This window comes from Trachinotus anak, unplaced genomic scaffold, assembly GCF_046630095.1.
Source record: "Trachinotus anak isolate AG129_WGS33_773 ecotype Australia unplaced genomic scaffold, CSIRO_AGI_Tana_v1 ptg000021l, whole genome shotgun sequence".
NCBI lineage: Eukaryota > Metazoa > Chordata > Actinopteri > Carangiformes > Carangidae > Trachinotus > Trachinotus anak.
Window position 1 is genome coordinate 20,354,546 of NW_027273872.1, and position 16,337 is coordinate 20,370,882.

Sequence of the window (16,337 nt, forward strand, 5' to 3'; positions counted from 1 at the left end):
GTCAGGGTGTTTGTGATTGGGCTTAAATTTAGATGAAACAATGTGCAACTCTGAGCCTGCCAAGGCAATGACCTGTCAATAAGTTAGGCTGCAGAGCGCAAGTATATCCTCCTCTGATCCTCCCCTTCCCTGTCTCCTCTCACTCTCGGGGGGGGGGGATGCATCCTCATCTCAAAGGCCACCGCGTCACTCACTCGACACATGCTATTTTCAGGAGGAAGAAAAGTTGCGAGTCTGTTCCTCCCTCTGATTTCTGCCTCTTTTCATCTTTGCTCTCTCATTCCCTGTAGGCTATGTAGTGTTGGTGGACTTGTTGCAGATATAACATAGTCTCTCGTCAACACAGACCCTACTTATATCTCCGAGCAGCATCACAGAAAGCTCTCTGGAAGATACCTCAAAGCAGTGTGCATCTGTAGCCGCTTAGCTGTCGTGAGCTGCTTGAGTGAAGTGGTGTGTTGGATAAAAGTGAGCATACCACCTGCGTTTAAAAAGCAGGCAAAAACGGCACGCGGTTTATCCACGTTTGACAGCAATCCAGACTGTTCTTAACTACAAGTGAATAAATTGAGACTGTTTTCTTCAATCAACCACACAATCTTCTGCTACAGGTGTGAAGAACAGTGAACCGGAGCTCTCAGTGTTCTAACATTGATTTCTTTTGCAGTTACCCCAAAGCAGATCTTTTGTTAATGTCATAAAAAAATCATCAAGTAGACTTCTACTGGCTTACTTCGCTTTTATTGGTCAAGAAGGTAGTCAGGCTATTTTTGCTTTGAAATGAGCTCATATGAACATGGACATACACACTTACAGGTGGGACGTGTGCAGGAAAAAAGAGGAAGGAGGGTTTTTTTGGTAAAGGGCGGTAGAGTTGTGTGTGCGAGTGTGCGTCTGTGCCTCTTCCTGGACTGATCTGTAACTAAAGTGGCAGGTCTGATCTTCTAAAGGTCATCCATGACATCAGGACTGGGCTGCTTTCGGCTTGATGCGTATTGGTGCTGATAGCTGCACCACTGGTGAAACTCTGTCCTCTCTCTCACTGCCTCTCTCTCCTTCACTTTTGTTGCCCCACTAACACGCACACACACATAAATAAGGATATGAGCACGTGAATAAGCAAGCCTCAGGTATTTAGTGTGTCTGAAAAGGTCAGGTCCCACTCATTCACTCTCTCTCTACTGCTGACCAGTGGGAGTGTACGATAAAAGCTTTTATGATGTCCCGCCATGCAGGGGGAAGTGTGTGAGTGTTTGTGATTATGGCTGTGTTTGTGTGTGTGTTTGTGCCATTCAAAATATTTCTTGGAGCTGACACTATAGCCATCATACAGTCTTAAAAGAACAGTTGGACATTTTGGAAAATACACTTATTTGCTTTCTTGTGGAGAGTCAGACAAGAAGATTGATACCACTGTCACACCAGAAATTCTAAAGTAGTGGCCTTTATTTACCTCAGTGGCAGAGAGAACCAGACCTTTATTCTGGAAAAGGCTACAATCCCACAGCACCTACTCCATCACAAGAGTCATGTTATACTCCCTACTCAGAAACACAGAGTTTCTGTTGTAGTGATGGAAGCAGCACTGTTGAAATGCAGATTATGCTTAACCTACCGTGTGAGAACAAGGATTATAGAATGGCTCAGGGGCCGAAGGGGTCAGGGGGGGCCCTGTGCTGGAGCCTTGGTTTGAAGCAACAGTTAAAATCTCCCATTGAAAAGTCAATCAAATGACTACAAAAAGATGCAAAAAAGACTACAAAGAGACACGCAAAATGTGTACAAATAGGCAAAATGCCTACAAGGAGATGCAAAATGACCACAAAGAAACATACAACGACTACAAAGAGACACAAAAAAACCACAAGGGGCTCAAAATAACCACAAAGAGATACAGAATGAACACAAAATACCCAAAACGACTACAAAGAAACTTTAAAAGACTACAAAGAGAGGCAAAATGACCACGACTTTTAGTCTGAGGATCTTTCTCCTACGCCTTTTACTTGTCTGTGCCCATGGGCTCATAGTCTTATAATATCTCCATGTGTGAGAGTGTCATGGTTCTCAGAAAAGGGACCAAAGAGCAGATGTAAAGGAAAAGAGTCTTTGCTCAGGAAACAAAAAAAAAAAAACAAGTATACAAAAATCCAAGCAAGCCAACAAAGTACAAAGGGATGGGCTGAGGCAAAATAAAAAAAAAAAACACAAAAAAAAACCTCACAAAGGCAAGGTCCAAAAACACGATCAGTATCAAAACAGGCGAGCACAGAACAGAGTGCTGAAAAAGCGGAGGCAGACCGCACACAAAATCTAAAGACAAAATCTGGCAGGGAGCAAGTGGAAGATGGACCGGTATATAAACCAGGAAGCAAATGGGGAACAGATGAGCAGGTGAGTGGGGAGGAGGAGCGGGTCAGGTGACACTACGGGCCGGGAGTGACAGGGTCTGAAATGACATGTATGCACAAACAACTGAACTGAATGAATGAGCAGACTGAAACTCAGGAATCCTTCCTATCAGGAAGGATTCCACTTGGGCAGAGCTAAGCTAGCTGTTGTCAAGCTAAGCTAACTGGCTGCTGGCACCAGCCTCATATTATTAGTCAAGTTATTTTCTAAAACGTCCAACTGTTTCTTTAATATGTACATCTCTATTATTTCATAAAGATGCATCATGTGAGAATATGGTTTATTGCACAGTGTTAGTCATGCTTGCTGGTCATCATGAAAAGGAAATGGAGGGAGAAATGCTGTTTCTGGTGTGTTCACTCATTTTACTCTGATGGCTCAGGAGGACAGGAGGCCGTTAGAGGGGACGTGCAAACACATGAAATTGTTTCCCTTTGTTGGCCTAAAGTACCCTCATGCTTCGTCCCCCAGCCAACCTGGTCTGCACACACTATATTTGTTGTGTGCATTTCCACAAACAGCAGAACACTACTCAGTCAAATTAAGGTGAAAAGCAGAGTGGTGAAGTCGAGGGCCTTCCGTTAATGTTAAGTAGCTTTTTCCCCACCGGGAGCCCCTGAAGCTCAGAATGCTCTAATGTCAGACACAGAACGAACTGGCTGGACTTCACCATGGCAACTGTACTCATCAAGAATTACCCAGGATGCTTGGTGCTGTGGTGTGACTTTTTCTCCAAACCACAGAAGTTTCCAGCTGCTGAGAGGTTTATTTCTCTTTGTTTAGTCCTCTCGTGTTTTTGCTGCGAATGATGAAATTTAGAGACATTTTTGTTTATCCTTCATAAACTATGATCTAGGGACGACTGCTGTCGCTGCCACCCATTTTAAAGAAAGCTTTGTGCCCCACCCACCACGCACACATGCACACAGTCTATCTCCCTTTCCCTCACTGTCAGCTTGTGTCATGATGAAGGCTCTGTCACTCCATCCTTATTACGAGTAGAGAGGTCAGTGCAAGTTCACCCATTACATCACTCAGACTCAGACAGCAGCAGCACTTTCTGCTGAGAGAAAAAGGAAGAGAGGTATTGAGAGAGGGAAAAAGAGAAATGATCCTAGTTTATGGGGACTATAGCCATCGAAGAAGTCCCCTCCCCCACTGCCAGCCATTGACTCTGTGTCACAGTCTGCCCCTTGGATTGACCTAATATGGACTCTGCGCTTCCTGTTTTATTTTGTAAACACTTTGTGTATTTAGGTGATTTACTTCCTGTCTTTTTTTTTTTTTCTCCCCGTGATTGCCTACCCCGCCCCAATTAGTTTCACCTGTTCCCTATTGCCCATGTTCCCTTATGTAGTTAAGTCTTTGTTCTCCATTCAGTCTTTGCCAGTTCGGCAAGTTCTTTTTGTTTGTCTGTACCTTTAGTGGATGTCTCAGCCTTTTCTAGTGTTTCGTTTCCTGTTTCCTTGGATCTCTGTGTTTTTTAACTTTGCCTCAGCCACTTGTGGACTGCAAGTTATTTTTGTTCTTAAGCTTTACTTTGTTTTGAGTTCCTGCATTTTACTCTTAGTCTCCTGGCTTTTTGGGTTTTCTTTGGATCCCTCACCGTTTGGACTCTGCCTGGCAGTAAATTTTGGACATTCTTTGTTGACAGTAAAGTAAGTACTCCTCATCTACCTGCCTGTCTGTCTGTCTGCATTTGGGTCCTCAGCCCTGTTTCATCGCAAATGTAACAAAGAGTCAGTCAACCAGCTGAGTCTTGTCTGTGTTTGCCTGCCATTTATTGAGAGATGGAGGCGCAGAGGAAAAGAGGAACGAGAGCAGTACAGCACATATCACACACTTGGGCCTGAGTGCTTCTGTGTACAGAATACCAAAAGGGGCAAGGAAAAAAAAAAAAAAACCCACTCAGAAAAGAAAGGCAGCAGAGAACGCAGAAAGACGGATCTCCCATTTGCTTCTACAGGAGACTGTACTATTTGTTGTTACCCAAACATCAGAGGACATTGATTTCCAAGGAACTGGATATGGGGAGCCATATTTCTCCACTTTACCATTTCAAGTGCTTGTTTGAGGAACGGGTATTGAAATTCTTCCTCTGCTGCGCTATTTTCATCACACCTGGAGGGCATCCAGCACTGCTGTTGAACATATGTAACCTGCTATTTCACATGCTTTTCTAACTTTTCCCATATGATCAATCACGACTTTATTCAACATGACCTTTATTTGGAACCTGTGTTTCACCCCTCTCTCCAGGACATGCTCTCCATCCCTCTTTACTTTTGACTTCTTGCCTTCTCAGTTACTTGCCTCCCTGCCACTCTTTTACACTCTGTTGTTGTTGTTAAGAAAGGTAGCTCCGCTAAGATACCTGTGCCATGCTTTCTTTCTAAATTCTTTTATCTCCCCAGGTAACCACACCTTCCCCTCCTTCCCTCCCTCTGTCTTCCTCCTCCTTTTCTCTTCCTTTTAAAGGTATAAGCCACAAAGAGAGTCATAGTGCAACACAGAGGTCCTTTGCTCGCCTGAAGAGAAATGCAGCATAGAGAAAGGCCAAACCTTGTTTTATTATTGACATAATCCTAAAAGCTTGTGCCTGTGAAGCCAGATCAATTTTCTGCACCTTATCCTATTATTAAAAGCTGGCCTGAGGGCTAAGGAGACCAGATCTTACAAGGAGAAAGAGAAGAGGAAAACACGCAGCGAGACAGATGGAGACACACAAACACCAACCCTCTCTCCAGCCAGCTCCAGCTGATAAAACATGTATCTAGTATGAATTTGATTTTCCAATACTGTCATTAATAGATGAGCTAGCTGGGGCTGGGTTTGAGGCCTGTGGAGCGGGCAGGCCTGCTGTAATACTCATGGACAGGAGTGAAGATAGAGACAATCACGGCTACTATGAACAACACTTCATCACTGTCACGTTTGGGCAGAATTCAATTTGCAGATGTCGACCTCGGCCCCCTCTGTCTCTGCGCCACGTCTGGATTGTGAGGAAGACACGCATACACACATGTGCATGCACAAAACCCCAGCACATGCACAAGTGGTGCATGCTTGCTTATTATGTGCTTCTTACAGTGCAGAAACATATCAGGTAGATAACCGGTGCGGCTCTGAATAGTCGGGGAATAGAGGGGGTTGGAGAGGAAAAGAGGAAAAGCGAAGCACTCCAAACCCTTTATAGTCCATACATATGATCAGTGTGCTCTTTGTGAGCTTAATGCTTGCTAGTACAGTATAGTGAGTGGTGGATCACACATAGAACGGGGAATTTCAACTACAACTGTACATCTGTGCTCCAAAGCATTAAACTAAATAAATAAAACATTTAAAACCAGAGAAACGGCTTCTCTAAACTGCACGATGCATAATGTGTAATCAGTAATCAGAGGGATCTTTCACTGCAGGCTGAGGAATCTGAAAGTGGTTTAGAGGGCATTTTCTTAACAACAATAAAAGAGAGAATTTATGATTTTCTTAATAGTTTGATTTAGGAGACTCCCGAAAATTGCCGACCAGGAAACAGCCGAGTATAAAAGAAATCACCCATCCTGCAATTAACATAAATGATGGAAAGTTTAATCAAGCAACAGCAAATTATGATGTGACACTAGACGAGCATTGGCGTCAGTCAAAAATTGTGTTGTAGCATGTAGACACGTATAGTCCATGTTAATAATACAGTACCTGCCATCTGGATGATGTGTATGCTGGATAGTGTATTGATGTTCATAGATTATTTCAGAAAACTGACAAGGTTTTCTGTGCCTCATTATCTGGGCTTGTAGCAATAATTGCTCCCTGCTGACAGTGGCTGGATTTGATATTGATATGCTCACATGCTAAGTGATAAGCCCCAGACAAACACATTTGAATGAGTGAAATGGAAAAATATGACAAATTGTCAACTTTGACTATGCAATTTCTGTTGGCATGGACTACTAATAAATGCGTGCTAACACTTCAAATTACAGCCCTCAGATGACAGTCTAATTATTTTGTACATATGGGGTATCAAGGAAATGCTTACAGGGGACCTACAGATAGCTACAAGGGAATAAATGGGTACCAAATTTGTATTTAGGAGAGATATGGAACTAAGTGACATTTTTTTAAATCACCTGGTTAAATATGATGACATAAATGGTTAATATTTTATATAATTTTAGATAAACAGGAATGTAATGTGAAACTAGTCTGAGTGTTGGAATCACATAACCACGAGGCGGTAATTCTAGTTTTCATATGATACGACTTATCATGAGCAATCATGAGCAATCATGAGCGTGACCGATGACGGTCTCATGAAACAGATTGACAGGGTTTGATATGTCAACTGGCGGGGGGGGGGGCTTTCCATATCGTTTCACCATTGCATCACACCCCTTGCTTCGTGGTTGTTTGAAAATGTACACCTGAATTGTCGCCAGAAAAACAGAAAACAAACAGCTGAAGGGTGATCCATGAAGGGGCAGATTTACATTCAAGCCATTTTTAAGGCTACGAAGGAATCTTTCCCTCACGGAAAAAAACAACGTTAATAAGATATGTAATTTTGAGAGAAAAGTGGCATATAATTTGTTGAAATTATGAATAGCTCGCTACACTTCTCTCATGTTGTCCACTAAACCTCAATCAAGTTTGTTCATGAGTGAAACTATGTGTGTTTGGCTCCTTAATTGTTTATAATCTGATGAAATGACAGGACATAAAAGCTCATCTTCTCCTCTGGCATCAATTTTTAATGTAAGATGGATCATTAGTGTTTCCATTTTAAAAACACAAACATAATTTCTTTTATAGCTATAAAGGTTGCAACCTATTCATTCACATAAAGCCTATACATGTGGTGTCTAAGTGTGAATGCTTCCCTTAGTGAAGAAGATAAGTGAGATGGCCAAGGTTTTAGAGATGTTTGCGTGTCTACAAAAGCTGTTAGTATTACAAATGTGAAGCTTCAAATGAGCTGGCCAAATTTAAATTCATGCAACTTGGAATAAGTTTGCCCTGTTTCTTCTCATTACAGGAATATTAAAAGTGGAAAAGCTGTCAAGCTTTCCTGAACAAAATCAAGACGACAAAAAAAAAAAAAAAGAAAGAAATCAAGATCTGATAATTGTAAATTACCCATATCTTGCTTTTCACTGCGCCTTGGTTTGAAGAGTGGACTGGACAAGAAAAGTCTAGGTTGTGATTCTGATATGACAGTGTAGCATTTCGCTGTTAAACCAAAACACATTCTTCCTACCAGCCTCGCTTCTCCCCCGGGATTGTAAAATCAACACGTTGAGAGAAAGTTGCTTTGTGCATGTTTATAATTTATCGCATACAATGGATTGTTTGTCTGTCTGCGAATTGACACAATAATGGCCACCTGTGATGTATTTGACACATAATGGGTGGTGATGCCAGCCAAACTGCACCACCACATCAAATATTTCCTCTAAAGAATGGGCCTGTTTGAGCCCCTTTCAGCCCAATACAAATGGATAGATTAAAAATTGCCTTTTCTTCTCCAACAATGATTAGTTATTTCATGTGGCCATTTGTGTACCGTTTGATTTGTGTGACTAGTGAGGCAACGTTTATGTGCGCGTGACTCAAGGGGGACTCAAGGCCTTGATTTGTTGCGTTGGTACCTGGGAAATGTATTCTTAATTGCGTCGAAACCTTGTTACACCTGCAGACTGGCAGGTCACAAATAACTAGCCAGCTGCTCTGTGGCTGTGGGCACGTGGGGAGAGAGGAATATAAAATGGATGGATGAGAGAATGTGAGAGTACAGAGGGGAGGAGTATTTCATCCCCTCATCAGTGAGGCTGCTGGTGTCCTGCTGTCAGGTCTGGGTGGGCAGATATGTGATGTGAATGTCTGATCTATACCCCTTTTCTTTGTGTGCATGTTAGCATGGTGTGTATTCTCAACAATACAGTAGATTAGTGCAGTTGTACAATGGTATGATAAAGTTAAACAAAATTCAAGCAACTGGAATATTTCCCTTTGTGTCTGAGTGATGTAGCCTGTAAGCGTTAGCACCTATTGATTTATTAATGCATCTGCATATGTTTGGATGAAAAAAAGCTTCCCCTCACTTCCTTGATCAGGAAGATCAAACACTACACAGGGGACACCCTGTTAAAATGTGCCATTGATTTCTAGTCCTATCCATGTCTTGGTGATTATGAACAAGATTGGAGTGTTAGCTTAAATGGAAATGACTGATGTTTATTGGCTGCTAATAAGCTATTACCTCAACCTTGCTGCGAGCTAGAAGTCAATCCATGCTCATTTCACTTGTAAGGAGATGGCAGGGGTGGCAGGGATGGGTGGGGAAGAAGGATGGGAAGGTGGGTGGGCGGGTGGGTGAGGGGCTTTGGAAGTATTAGGGAGACAGAGGGCAGAGTGAGATAAAAAGGAGAGAACATCGGTGTTTGTATTTCAATGTGCTGAGAGTAAGCTGCAGCTTAAAGCAATTTATATACCTGTGAAAAATGTGCCAACCATTTAATGGCTGTGGAATTAGCTGGGAATGGAACAGCACCTATTTCAAGGGCAGGACTGCTTGCAGATAAGCATCACCATTTACTGTAATATTGGAGCCAGAGGATAGAGTCCTGTTACAGAGGAGATTAATGAGGCCCATGTGTGCGTGTGTGTGTGTCTGTCTGTGTGGATATTGTATTTATATCTTTCCTGGAAATGTTAAGGTTTCCAGGAGCAAAGAAATTAATATTTCCTCGTTTTTGACACAGTACACCACACATGAATTGATTGTTGTTGCAGCTTTGAAAAAACTCATAACAGTGCCATCAAGTGGACAGAGCTGTCCTGTGCACCTGCATGTGCCAGCTCTCATAAGTGAGCTGGTGCTTTTGACCTGCCCTGTTTTGGCTTGTTTGCAATATTTGTGTCTGAGCACAGACATACTCAAACATGCATGCACTCTCACTGTCTCACACACACATGCACGCACAATTTCCCCTATTTGCTTTTCCCCCTTCTTTTCTTTTTTTTATAAAAAATGATAAATGAGAGTACGGTTTCTGGTATATTGATTGCATGCTTTTATGGAATTACATCTTTGGAGCAGGTTGGGCTTTAGAGGGAAGACAAATAGGCCTAACTAAATGAGAGTAAGCACAACCCACTGTGAGCTGGCTAGCGCGATTGGGCAAGGGGGCACCTAGGGGCCAGGACCAGTTCCACCACCGCAGACAGACATCTATCCTTCTTCACCTCTTGCACGTCATCACTCAGGAAAGAAAGCCAGCGGTCCCCAAGTGGAGGTTTTTGAAATGGAATCCACTCCACTCCTCCTCTCCATGCTACACTCACTGATATGGTAACACACTGAAAGCAACGGTTCAGCTTGATGGGTTTCTCCTATTGCCACAACATTTAAATGGACCCGCTCTATTTCCTTTATTGATTATTATGAAAGCATTTCATTATACAGGAAGTTATATGGCCAACAAGCAATTATGAATTCAATACCGCAAATGTAAACTGAAATGTGTCTTCAAGGCATGTGTGAGAGGTGAAAAAGTCATTAAGCTCTAAGCACAAACTCCCCTAAACACACACACACACACACACACACACATTAAGTGTAGACGGAGTGGGAAATACAGCCATTTTTGGACATTAACTAATTCACTCACTTAGCTGGCAATGTGGTGTCGGGGTAATTTGGTGATGGCAAGGCAGTCCATTATCAGAATCAGAAATATGGAAATGGTGCTTACTTAAGCCGTTTCATATGGAGCCCTCCCCCACCCCCCCACGCCCCCCCCCCCCCCACCCACCCCCCCCACCCCCCCCCCACGCCCCCACCCCCACCCCAACCACCTGCAGCAGCAGAGAAGAAGGTAAATGCGGCATCTTCCATTAAAGGTATAAGGCACCTACAGTACACTTACAGCATCTACACTAGAAGAGGTAGTTCTTGGCTTACAACCAAAAGTAAATGGGCACCTGGACATTGATTGCTGAACATCTCATTCCATTAACAATATACTGCTGCACTCTTTCTCAGAAGGCTTTGCACGAGAGTTTGGAACTGGGCTGCAGAGATTTGCTCCCTTCCAGGCACATGAGCATTAGTGAGGTCGTCCACTGATGTTGGGCCATAAAGTCTGGCTCCCAGTTGGTGTTCTGGTTTATCCCAAAGCTGTTGGATGGGGTTGAGGTCAGGGCTTTGTGAAGTCCTGTGAAATTCGAAAATCACTTTGTGCTCAGTGTCTTTGTAGTATTGAAACAGAAGGCCTGCCCCAATCTGCCACAAAATTGAAAGACTATTTTCCATAAACAGTGGTTCCCAGTGTTTTTGGCTTTTCACTGTAGGTGGTGGTGAAGCCATGCCCACTCATGACCCTTTGTTACAAGTTGTATATGTCCCTGATCAGACTGTTGCATTTTAATAGCATTTAAATAGTAGAATGAACAGATTCTGGCTGTATTTTTTTCTTATCTTATTAATCATCTCACTTCCTCAGTTTAATCTATTGGGCTGACAAACCGTTTGTCTAAGATATCCTCTGTCCACTTACATTGTCTCTCAGCTGCTTCTCCTTCAGTTACCACCTGTATCATGCAAATGACTTTCAGCAGGTATGAACTGCTCTTACTACTGATTAACGGACAACTCAGTTAAAGTTAGCTTTTACATTAACCTTTGTATTGAATATTCTGTGCCATGTTTGCGACTCCTCTGCTCCACGTGGCTTTGTGTTTTTTAGTCATAGGTCAGAAAGACAGAGAGAAGTTAGCTTGGTGCTATAAATTCAGTTAAAATTCTATTACACAGTATCAAGGAGGAAAGTGCAATTAGCATCTATCACTGAAGTTTCACACAGAAGTATTGTAATGACAACAATCCATCCTTCCCTTGCTTCTCACAGCACAAGATGTTACATTTCTTGTGCCTGCTTTATGGACTACTGAGGCTACCGGAGAAATCTGCCTCTTATCTGCCTCTTTCATGTGGCCAATTAAGGCCTCATGAAAAATGAAAATGCACCATTAAACAAATTTGACCCATGAATGAAAGTCAAATTCCCTAGAGCTGTTTTTCGCCCAACCTTATTAAATATCGTGGGTTTCCTTTCATCGTACTTTTGGGTAAATTTCGGCAATCGCTGCAACCTTGCAGACTTCGTGTGTTATCTGTAAATTCACTGCAGTTACGAATCGGAATTCAGATGAGGGAGTGTGTACGCATGGCAGAAGCATATTTAACCTCTGAGCTATTTCAGACACGGATTATGCAAAAGCTGGAGTAACTAATGCGGGATCACACAATGAAAACTGCAATCAACTGAATATAAAATATAATGTAACATCAGTGCTACTTAAAATGCATCAAATGCGTATAAAAAGTTTTACATTTAGCTGAAAATGGACAGGCAACTTTTTTTAGGCATGAGGAGAAAAAATGAGCAAAATCAGAGAGAGATGCAAGGCAAAGAAGGAAGGGAAGATTTGTGCTGTGTTCTTAGCGCTTCAATTCCCTTGAGTGATCGTGGTGAGCGAGAGCAGAGAGAAAAGGGAGAGATGTTCCTGGTGCAATTTCTCTGCCTGATTTGTAACAGACCGATAAGCATCCCTGCAGGACAACTGACCAATGGCGGCTCACTTCTCAAGCTGAGAAGGACAGGAAAAAAAACCAAAAAAAAAAAAAAACCACGAGGCTGTATCACAGAAGCTGCATTCCCCATCTCTCTGAGTCTCTGATTGTCATACATGAACCGCCTCCAAGGACATTAATTTTTCACGTGTGCTGTGCCGATTTTATTTGTTTGCTGTGATTTGATATTTTTCCATATAAAAGCCTGTTGGGTGGCACGTCTGCAAGCAACGTGGGGTTATCACATGCATTATATAAACATAAATGAAAAAAAAACTAAAGCAAAAGCAAAGCAAGACAAAGGAAAATGATAACTTGTGCATGCTTTTTTTCTTCAATGCAAACAATACAGTCGGCGGTAGTTAATGCAGTGGGTAAATACATGCATCATAATGATGCCTGCAGATATCTTGTGTCAGTGGAAATGGGTTTAAATGGTGACTATTGAACTGCAAAACAGAATGCAGGACTGCTGTGCTCAAAATTGTGCACTGGCTGAAGCCCCATTGCTCTACACATAATTGCATTTACCAGTAATCACTGCAAATCCCCACGGGCCACTGCTGGTAAGAATATCTATTGGACGATAATATTGATATTCGATTTGCTTTACCGAAGTCGCTCTTCTTAAATAACATCCATTATATACTACCTTGCACTCAGTGTGTGTGTGTGTGTGTGTGTGTGTGTGTGTGTGTGTGTGTGTGTGTGTGTGTGTGTGTGTGTGTGCGTGTGCGTGTGCGTGTGTGTCTGTCTGTATAGGAGCTACAAGAATGATTTGAAAGGTTGGCCCTTTATCAGATATATCACCGCAAGCAAATTAAACCACGTGGAGTCAAATAGCCTCAATAAGAGGTCTGAAACGACTCTACACAATATTCTACTTCCACCAGGAATCTATAAATGGCCCATTTAGCATCTGTGACCCCAATGCCTGCTATGGAAGGAGAGTTATGGCCTTTCAAAAGGAAACTATCATAGATTTTAGTGAAGTAAGAAAATGTCCCCAGGTACCGCTAGAGCAAATGAAATTATGCATGACCCCCTCATTACTTGGCTTAATAAGTGATCTATGGACTGGGAACAATAAAGATCCAGATGTCATGGAGACATATGAACAGTGAAGATAAAAAAAAAAAAAAAAGATGAAAAGAAATCCACAAAGCTACATATTCATGACTGTAGCAATGCATGAAAGTGGGAAACTAGTTCCCCTTCTGTCTCTTTATCATTCACAAACACACACAGACACACACACACACACACACACACACACTCACATATACATACATACATACATACACACACACACACTCACATACCAAGGACTGTGATATCTGTCTCTCATTGGTATTCATTGACCCTGGGATGGAGAAATAGGCATCACAGTTTTCATTTAATCAGACTCTTATAGGGATCAGCTGTATGCTTGTGTGTGTGTGTGTGTGTGTGTGTGTGTGTGTGTGTGTGTGTGTGTGTGTGTGTGTGTGTGTGTGTGTGTGTATGTGTGAGTATGTGTGTGCATGGTGGACATAGGCTGTCAGCAGATATTAACGCAGACTTGTCAAGGTGGAGGAGCAAAAAGGGTGTGGAACCTGAAGCTGGCTTAAGTAATTGGATTCTTGTTCAATAAAAGTTGGGCAGAGAGTGTGTTTGTGGTCTCAGACTTTTGGACTCCACTGTGTGTGTGTGTGTGTGTGTGTGTGTGTGTGTGCGCGTGTGTGCGCGCGCGCGCTGTTGTATGTGTGTGTGCGCTGTTGTATGTGTATGTGGGGTTGATGCACACTTGCATGTGTATGTTCAAGGAGGAGTTATAATCAGGTGTATAAATATTTTGCCTGTAATATTTAAGATTTCTGTATTTTACTTGCATATAAAAGTTCCAGCAATTTGGATCCCACAGTTTTAACATAATCAAACTAATCAACTTAATGTGATGCATATTTGTCAAACATTGATGAAACAATCAAGAATGAGATTTATGCAACAGAGCTAATAAAAACTCGCGCTCTTTGAGTCTTAACAGTCATTTCTGAACAGACATGATAGACATTTTTGGATTCAGTGTGACTTACACTTTCAAAGGATATCATTATCTCCACTGTGATGACGAATCAGAAAAAAAGATGCTCCTTACGCCTGCAGAACTTGCCTGAGAATCATCATGTTTTAAAGTTTTCCTCAGTGTTAAAGTAATCAAATGATTGTTGTCATTGCGTCTGTGGGTGCGGTGCACACATGGAGTGCTAAAACCTTATTCAGCATAATTTTAATGGCATCCAATTGTAAAAGTGTTTAAAAAAAAAAAAAAAAAAAAAAAGGCAAAAGAAATGTGGCTCGTGTTGTAGCTAACTGCGAGATTGTCCTTATGTAAAAAGTGGCTCTGTAGGTTACATTTCATTGTTACCTTTTACTGTTAGATGATCTCTAATGACTGTTGCAGCAAAGGAGAAAGTCAGGTGACATATGCTCATGTTCATGTTTCTGTGTGAAAACGTTTTTTTTTAATCCCCGATCGTTCCACATCCTTAACTGTGCGTTTATTAGTGTAACCGTGACGACGAAGGGAGGTCTATGAGGGCAGGGACAAGAGACCCATATTTTCATTTAGGTTGGAAGCCTTGTTGCTCATAGCATAACTCACTGAATCTATAGCATCATTATATTTCCTGTTGCCATCACCCTGCAGGAAACGGGAGTGACAAAATAATTCATATTAACTTTCTGTCATGTTGCACTATAAATATTTTTGTGTGTGTTGGGGCACAGCGTCAGACTGGAAAGATTCTACACAAATAGTGCATGTACAAGCTATTTGGGCCTTTTTACTTGAATTCACTGGATTTAGATAGGGAGTCTCCCATGTGCCAGCAAATGGTGGACAAAGCAGATAAGCAGAGTATCACTGAGGCACACTCCTGTAGGCCCCAGTCAAGCATGAACCTCCCTCCCTCTCTCACACACACACACACACACTCTCATGCAATCGCACTGTAACTCGCAGAGAGAAAACAGACATGTTAAAAAAATCAGCTTTAGATGGCTCCATGTATCTACATGATCTTCACTTCAGTAGCAGCAGTGAAATCCTCCACTGATCCATCTCCTGTCTCATCCTCATTAGTGTCAAGCAGACAACAGAGCACAGAGCTCTTTCAGCGGCTCTCTGAGAGTCCCCGCACACTCCGACACCAGCTGGAAGTTGTACTCCCTCCGGCATGTCCTGGTTCTGCCCAGGAGGTCGCCTCCAAACGCAACAGTCCCAGGAGGTGTCTTTACCGTGTCCCTGATCCACCTTGCCTGCTCCCATTAGTGTAGCGGCCCGACCCCAAGGCCCCTCCGAGATCCACACGCTGTCATGCAGGGTGAGGCCAATCGCGCCGTGGAGAGGAGTCATTTCAGCTGTGTGTGTCTCAGATCTTATTCTTTCAGTTGCTCTCCAGAAACTTGTGACCACAGGTGAAGGTCAGAACAAAGAATTGAGTGAGAAAATGAGAGCCTGGCTTTGTGGTCCTGCTCCCTCTTCACAGTGGTCTGATACAACAGATGCATTACTGTAGCACTTGCACCAGACAGATAGTCAGTTTCATCATCTCTTTCAAGGAGAGAATCATGGTGTCAGATATCAAAGCACAGGGCATCACCCCCTTGAAGACGGAGACATCCTGTTTCCCTTGGACAAAGGCTTAGATTTGGTTTCAGTGAAGTTGGGCTGGAGGGATCGTTGGTCTTTATCTTACATTAGTAGTAGGATTCATTGATGTCATACACCTTGAAGTTAAATTTGCAGTGGGAAGAGCACAGAAGCACCAATTAACTGCTTGAAAACACTGACAAAATACAAGTAAAGGTAGTCCTAATCCCACTGAATATGATAAATTGAGACTCAGAGTTTCATCTGCTTCATTATAAAATCTTACAGAGAGAAGCTGGTCTGTGGCCAACAGATCAGACTGTGGTTTTACTGGGAAGCTTCCAGTAAATGTGTGTCATTTTGTTTGTGTGTGTGAACAGAGCATTCCTGAAAAAGAGAGCAGCCCTCTCCTTGAGACTTGCTTCGATAAATAAAGGTTAAATACATCTTTTTTATGTGTGACTTCATCTCAACATTCACAATTTTTTTTTTTTTTTTGCGACTGCTGTTAAATCTGCAAAAATACTTGTCAAAAGAATCTCACCTCGAGGCCGACAGCTTTTGATCTTCCCTTGCAGATGGAGTTTGCCCAGGTGTGATGGGATTTGCAGACGTTCCAAGACGCCGTAGAAGTTGAGACTGAAAGTTCATTGG

The 16,337-nt window shown here is 42.4% G+C and overlaps 1 long non-coding RNA gene across 1 annotated transcript; it reads left to right on the forward strand.

Annotated features, from left to right (window-relative positions):
- The first annotated feature begins 3,740 nt into the window (after positions 1-3,740).
- Positions 3,741-16,131, forward strand: LOC139605888 (uncharacterized). The gene is made up of 2 exons (XR_011684494.1): positions 3,741-4,070; positions 15,174-16,131. It is a non-coding gene; the product is annotated as an uncharacterized lncRNA (long non-coding RNA).
- The last annotated feature ends 206 nt before the right edge of the window (positions 16,132-16,337 follow it).